The sequence below is a fragment of the Perna viridis genome, chromosome 9, assembly GCF_037379345.1.
Source record: "Perna viridis isolate PV_CMFRI_1.1 ecotype Kerala chromosome 9, ASM3737934v1, whole genome shotgun sequence".
NCBI lineage: Eukaryota > Metazoa > Mollusca > Bivalvia > Mytilida > Mytilidae > Perna > Perna viridis.
Window position 1 is genome coordinate 18,674,386 of NC_142453.1, and position 8,430 is coordinate 18,682,815.

An 8,430-nucleotide genomic window follows, 5' to 3' on the forward strand; every position below is an offset into this window, starting at 1 on the left:
TAAGATAAGATAAGCTCGCCACTTGTTGACCTATAACTGTTCTTTAAACAAAATACTTTTTATCATGTCAAACTGTAAGTGCACATGGTACTTTTTTTTTTTTTTTTTTTGGCATCAACTTAAATTATCTCTAATAGTACTGTATTTTGCCTATATTGTTGTTGTTTACGATATACTTGTTTATAATTTGAATTCAAATAATTGATAGACTGTAAATGTAGTAACTTTTTTCGAAATGTTTTGTACATACCAGTAAACGTAAGCCTGTTTCATGTTCACATTTGTTTTAAGATCAGAACTGTTTTATCTTTAAACATAGACACCGTACTAAAACGAAAGCATAAAAAGAGTAATCAAGGGAACCAAGGTTATAGTGGTAATCCAAAGAATGTAATCCAGGGACAAAGACCAGACATGGAAAACAGGTATACACATCAAAGAACTAAAATCATACATTCAAATAAATAAGTTTTCATGGTGCAGATGGATACACCATAACGATCCACGAAAACCATGAAACTTCTGTATTGATGACTTCAATCTTGTAGCAACATAAACCTGTTCCAGAAGCCTATTTGTTATAATTCTAGCGATACAAGAGGTCTGCTTCATTTCTGCAAGCTCTGGTATAACGTATGAGTTGTGATATGAACACTCCATACGCAGGTGCGGGAGGGATGTTGCCACACTTGAAAGGAAAATTGACGATTCTGAATGAAAAGTCATCACGTTTGTCGTAAAGTTTGGTCAGTTGTTTTCCTTTACCATCGATTTCTGAGTGTAGGTCAAGATATGAGGCTGACCTTACCGTGTCTGTAGTATCTTTTATCTCAAGTTCTTTGGGGTAGATGCGATGTATCAAATCTATTATGAAATGTGTAATTATTCATTCCAATCTGTCTGCTCTTATAAGATATTAAACATTGAAAATCCAATAGAATCTATTGTGTTTGAGTGCCCTTTACAGAGTTATCTCCCGTAATTTTGAAATATACCTTGCATTCTATATAATTTTTTATCTCTTAAGAACACGGGTTATATGACAAAACTGAATATTGATTTCTGTTTACTATGGCAATTCAAACAAATATCAAAAATTAAAAAAATATGTAGGGTTTTCAACAGTGAATCGCATTTGCATAACTTTTAGCTTAGAAAATAATTCCTTTTTTTTTGTCCATTTTTGTCAAGTGCATAATTAATTTTATTGATTGAATAGCAACCGCTATCATACGCTATCAAACTGTTTTGTTTCTATTTACGTGTGATTAAAATATCTTAATAAATGTGTTTTGGCTTTTACCATTTGATAGGCACAACATTTATGTTATTTTAATGTAGTCCATGTGCTGGAACGTTCCACCGTGCAACTCCCTCTTCCCAGAACTCATCAACTTGATGTTTGTTAGGTACCTTTATATCTCCCATTACCGAATGAATTTGTCGCCAAAAAATATTCTCGAATTCTTTTTCAGTAAAAGTCTATTTTTGTACCCAACTAGGTCCAAAAGCCAAAGTTAAACATAATTAGTTATTATCATGTAGTCCAATGTCTCAGCTTTACAATGGTTATAACCCATAAGGAGGTAGACCTAGGGTAAGGGACACAACTATTAACCATTGGAACGTTCGTATTCAGCATTTTACATCAATCTTATGTAACCATCTAATTAACTAGGATTCATTTCATTCTGCTTCAAAGGAAAGCATGAGAGGCTTTGGTGAAATTGAATATAATAGAAACATATCATTAATTTCATGAGTTATATCCCTTAACCTAGATCTACCTCCTTAAGGTTTTTTTGGTAAAATGAAAAAAAAATGTACCCTATTCCTACAGAAAAATTACTTAAATTGACATATTTTTCCATGTCAAAACCCCTAAAATATTGATGCTTCAGTAAAGAATGACTTTGGTATTTTCTGTTTAGTATTATCACAATGAATACTTCTGGCGTTCTTTTAATGAATTTTGGCGATTTTCGTATTCAAAATTTATAACAAAAAAAAATTCCCAAAAAATTAGATTTTCGATTTTTCCGTAAAAACTCACACAAACTCGCCTCTGCAAGTTATTGCTTAACTAAAACGTCTCAAATTTTGTGTCATTCAATAAATAACATAAATAAACCACGAAAAAAACTAATTTTCCAGGAAGAACTTTCAAAAAAGTACTAAAAATATCACCCCTATCCCTTAAAAAACTTGTCTCAGTATCAAACAGAATTCTCGTTCACAGCATACTGACACTGTAGAACTCATATTTTAGGCATTCATGATTACGATAATCATGTACCAACATATCTGATCAATTAAGGTGCTTAGATCTTCCTTTTCGGGTTAATATTACAATAAAATTGAAAAAAAGGAAATTTTCAGAATTTCTTTTTTATCACCTATTATTGTCATTTTTTAGAAAACCGTAGTTTAAACAGGCTTTTGTTTAAAACGGTTCATTTACATAGTGTCCTAGCCTCCAAATAAGCCAAAGTAATAAATATATGAATATTTTCAAGTTAAGTTAGGTGAAAAATTGCCACCCTACTTATGAAAAATATACCTCAACATGAACTAAAATGATACATTGTGGCATATAAACGGTATAAAATAGACATGTTTGGGTACTATTGTTTTAATTATTGATGTATCCAACATACCTTCTCATTTCAGGGAGTATTTTTCAGTTTCAATGTAACAATAATGTGATTTTTTAAGAAAAGAGGAATTTTCGGAATTTCTTATTTTCTTCGATTTCACCGACGTGAGTGCAATTAAGATTGCGATGAAAAAGAAAGCAGTAGTAGTTCAGACATATATATATGCGCTGGACTTTGTGCAGGCGGTGTTGCCATAGATGTCACAGCAGTACGAGTTCGAGTCCCGCGGAGGGAACAACCAAAAATTTGTATCGCAAATTTGACAGTTCTAACATCGTTGGGGAATTTTGCAGACCTTTCTATACGTTTATATATCTTTCCTGTATCAATTTGATCCGATAGAGTTGTGTAGCAAATAGTCGTCACATTCTGAGACGTTGTATATATATAATTATATTATATATATATATATATGTCTGAAAATTTCCCAACGATGTTAGAACTGTCAAATTTGCGAAGCAAATTTTTGTCGTTCCCTCCGCGGGACTCGAACTCGTACCGCTGTGACATCTATGGCAACACCGCCTGCACTAAGTCCAGCGCCCTAGACCACTCGGCCAGCTAGACTATCTAAAAATATAGCTTTCGCTGGCCGGGTGATTCCTCCTCGTAGGATTAATCTAGGGCTGTAACTTAGTACACGATGTATGGTAGTACGGGACAGTTCATCTAGGTGTTATTATGTAGGATAGAGGATCAAATTAATGATGCATGTCACAAAAAATCAATATTATACAACGTCTCAGAATGTGACGACTCTATTCACTACACTGCTCATCGGATCAAATAAATACAGGGAAGATAACGTAAACTTATAGAAGGGTCTGAAAAATTCCCAACGATGTTAGAACTGTCAAATTTGCGAAGCAAATGTTTGGTCGTTCCCTCCGCGGGACTCAAACTCGTACCGCTGTGACATATATATCAACATTAAACAAAAGTTTCAACTACAGTTTTTAGCGTCATACTTTCAGTGGACATAAGCATCGACTTTAAGTTAAGCCGATGATGGTAGTTGGAACTGATGGATATATCATAAGTGTTGGTCTTTATTTGGCCGATGACAGGAATAATGACGTCTCTATTCTAAAGTATTCGAATCAATTACAGAAGAAAGAGGAAGATTTATTTTTTTGTTGGCCGAGGTTTTCTGGACTGTTTAGAGTTTTAAGAAAGTCTTGGAATACAGAATGAGAGGCCTGATTTGATACCAAAATGCCAACATCAACATACCACTGAGGATGCAAACCATTCTAGACTTGAGAAAAATGTCAGATTAGGGGTTGAATCAGCCAATTAAGGGATTAAGCTATGAGAAGCGTTAGACCAGGTAACGCCTACATGTAATAGCCAGTCAAAATATAGCGGTGGCTGTGTATGAAATGTTTGCTCCCTCTGTAATAAACTTAGACCAATGATTCGGGAATCACCAGATGGTGCTATTTAAGAGGTAAAAAAGAAACGTTTAACAAGGAAATCAAACGACCAACAATAACGTGTTGAAATGTAACATTTGGCAACAAAACAAGCTATTTGAGAAACGTAAATGAAACATCTTTAGACGACTTCCCAAAATTAACAGAAGCTGAACTCAAGGATATTAAACGGTATTCCAGTTAAAGCAAGCACCATCTTCCAAACAAAAAAATCTTTCTGATAATGGTACTTAATATATTACAGTTCATAAGTTTGACAATTGTTTTCTGCGGGCTAAAATTCAATCGCGTCATATTTCTGCAAAATCTATGGATACCCATCCTTGATTGGTATTGCCTTTGCAAAATAGGTGCAATGACAATTGGCAGCTATGCACTCGTCGCTGCATTCCTTTCTACCATGGGTATCAGCGTCACCAGGATAATTTCTACTATACAACGCTGATGTAGATAACTAATATACATTTCACATCCAACAAAACAATGCTTAATTTTATTATGATTTATATAATTAAGAATGTGTATACTATTGTTATAATTGAACATTGTTCAACACATTTTATTACTAGACCTTTACATGTAATGAAATTTTAAAGCCTTGTATGTGTTCAATTTTTTAGACGATATTTTAGCTGTTAATATGTTAATTTTGTTTGGTAGAGAAGTTTCTTTTGGCTTATCTAAGACAATGCAGAGGCCTTCATGAAAATACAACAATGTCATATTTAATGCATGTCAGTACCAAAGCTACCACAAGTAAAAAACTTATAACGTATAACTATATGTGTACACAAAGGAAGGTTGGTTTTGTGACATGTGAGTTGTCCAAATCGTTTTGTTCTTATTGATTGGTTGATTTATATGCTAAAAATTAAATCTTACTTACTGATTATTTATAAAAATAATCAAGTGGTTTACAAGCAAATAGTTCAAGAAGCTTTTAGAATAGTTGCGAACTACCGGGTTGTTCTCTAGTTAGGGAATGATCGCAGTCGCTCGAAGAGGTGGTTTTTAACTATCTATGGGCTTGCTTGAAACATAGTGTTTCAAAGACTAGGTGTCTCGGAAGCTAGGTGTTCCGAGACTACGTGTCTAGGGAGCAAGTTTCTACGAGACTAGGTGTCTCAAAAACAAGGTGTTCTGGAACTAGCTGTCCCGGGAGCTAGGTGCTCCAGGAACTTGGGTTAAGGCTAAGTGGTTAGTTGATTTACTTAGTGTATGTGTATGCGTTTGTTGTTTAGGCTTCAGGTTTTATTGGTAGTTCGGTTAACTTAGAACAATCAAGTTTTAATATGTGTCATAAATATTGAAATACCTCAGATTCTGTTAAACAGATACGAACGGCATTTTAACTTATTTTTAAAAAGGTTACAGTACGTTAATACTAATTTTCTTTATCGGTTTCGAATAAATTTTATGTGTTAATTAATTATCTTATTTCTTTACAATTCGTGATTAAAGTCATTTGTGCAATTAATTAACGATGATATAATATTTGACTATGATGTCTTTCAGTATTTTGTGATTTTAAGATATAATATTTTTTTACAAGTTATTATAAAAATATGAAAAAAAGATGAAAAATACTGTCTTCAGTTCACAGTAATTGACAGAGCTTGTTTTGTTTTGTTTCATACAGAAATAGTTATAATATAAGTATCGTATTTTTATTTGTTTGATAGGATGGCATAACCGGTTCCAATCAGTTGTTTACATGTGATCTTTATAGTTTAAATATTTATTCATGTGATCTTTATAGTTTAAATGTTAGTTTGTTTGTCTCTAAGTAACTATACAATACCTTTTTTTTAAATCGAAAATTACAATATATAATGATCCTCCTACATATTTGATTTTAATGCTGCTGATGAGAGGTTACTCCTTGAAAAACGTGTACAGCATATCGAAATTTACAATATATAAAACTGGTATTTTTTTTATCTAGTTAAGACTTTAGACTCCTACCTTGAAAATGTAATGACCGCAGTCATAACGAAATAGTCCATATGAAATTCAAACACTGCATATGGTAGAGATGATTCATGGTGTAGAAAACTCCAACAAACAAACGATGCTCTTTCGGTCTACATATTCTATATTTTTACATATTAATAGTCATTTCTGTATTTAGCTCTGTACTTGTGAGGACACCATACATTCTTCTCCCACAAAAATCAACCAAATCAAACCACTTTTAACACTATAACTCTTACAAGTTGTCAATTTCATACACATTCTATATAATTTTTATCTCAAAAGTGCAACAACCGTATGACAAACTATAACTGGTAATGTGGTATGTAATAGTTTCTGAATTAGAAATGAAAATGAATTCTGTTGATTTTATAGAATAGATTGTAGAAGTCTGCATGAATCACTTCCTGCCTGATTTTAATAAAACTTGTTGCAATGTACTTAAATCTGGAGGAGATGGTTTAAATAATGTATATGCTATCATAGCCGTGGCTAATAATTAAAACGACGTGACATTTCAAAAATGTTTCTGACAGAAGATCTTTACATAATTTTGGTTAGCATGATTTTCCCCTTAATATAATTATGCTTTTCTAGTTTCATAGTAAGGATACACTGAATATTCAATAAATATTCCAATCATCACACTCTTTGAATAGCATTTTCTGGTATTTACATTGATTTGCTCACCGAGTCTTCACACAGAAACTAACACAAAATATTCAAAAGCAATTTTCGGCATGACTTGAGTTGTGTCCTTATTGTATGACTTATGATGTACCCTTGTTTTCGCATGGATCGCGATTGAATTTATATACGATGAGGACATAACTTCTTGTATGTTTAAACTGGTCTGGAGCTGGCATATCAGTTAACTGCTAGTAATCCTTCGTTTTTACATTTGTGCCCTGTAAAATCAGTTTCTTTATTTCTGTTTTGACAAGGGTCTCAATTGTTGAATTATCTTTGGTGTGTTTAAATGTGTAATATTTTGCTCTACAGAGTCCATATTTAAAAAGATGGAGGGTTTTGATCTTGCCGAAGTATAATAACTCAGCCGCATTTTTTTTTTTTTTTGCCTCAGTCCCAAATCAGAAATTTATGGCCTCTGTAAATCATGTTTAGTTTTCGTTTTCCGTTTACTTTGACGTTGTTGGAGTATATAGGTGCAACTATTTCGCTGTAATTGTGTATAATGTTGTTTTGGGGACAAATAAGACCAATAGGTGACCTTGCCTTGACATTTTTCATCCCGATGGGGTATTGTCTCTTTAAATATTCGCTAAAACCATTCTCGTGTCATTCCTGAGTCAGACGAAAAATAGCATTGGACCGACACAAAAATTCAAACCATTCTTGTTTATCGTGTACAAATATCAGTTACATTAATTACTCAGAGTGAATTGAAATATAGACGTTAAAATCTTTGGAAGGCTTGATAAAACGATGGATAGAATAAACTCAATTATATAGATAATCATTGTGAAATTGAATGAAGTGATGTATTCATTATTCAGGTTTTCCGGAGGACATTTAAGAAAACTGAATCACACTGAAGAAGTGAACATTTGACCAATCAAACAGACCCAGCTTTGTACAAGTTCAATACCTGAGCTGTATTATCGTTGCTTACTCGTAGAGATAAAATCCCAAATTACAAGTACTCCGAGCTAACTTCTGGCCAACTACTTTATCTCATTTAGAGACGTGCATGACGGAGAAGATTTGGCTACCAATTCAGCTGCCATTGGCAACTCGGCTTGGGATGGAAACCACGATTTGTGCATTTGTATGTATAATTACTAAATTATATGTAATGTGTTTGCGAACATTTATAATAAATAGGAACATTTAATGTTCAACTTAAATACAGTACGATCGGTGAGGGATGTGTTTTAGATACTGATTTGTGCTGATTCGTACAAAAGTTTTAAAGAATTAAAATAGTTTGGGACGTTTTATTATGCCATTTATTAACTATAGAAACGCACAAACATACAGTGTAATATAGCTGAGCATGATAGTCATTTTTAAATATATCCAAATCACGTTACAGACTAAAAAACAAAAAAAAAACATTATCATTTTTTTTATTTCAACTTGAGTGAAAATGTTTTCAGTTCAATATACTCGCATTTGCAGGCACTTGGACATCCCTCAGGACCTTTCGAAAAGTCTTGTCCTTCCGGGCAAGCCATTCTTCACTTTTTACAAATCGCTGTAAAACAAATTCAAATCTTCAATCTTAATCTCTAGAATTGCCAAAGACTAAAATTATAGTTATGATTTCAATCAATTAAAACCAGTCATTTTCTGAATTCCCTGTATATCAGTTTCAAACATTTTAAACAGCATAAAGAAAT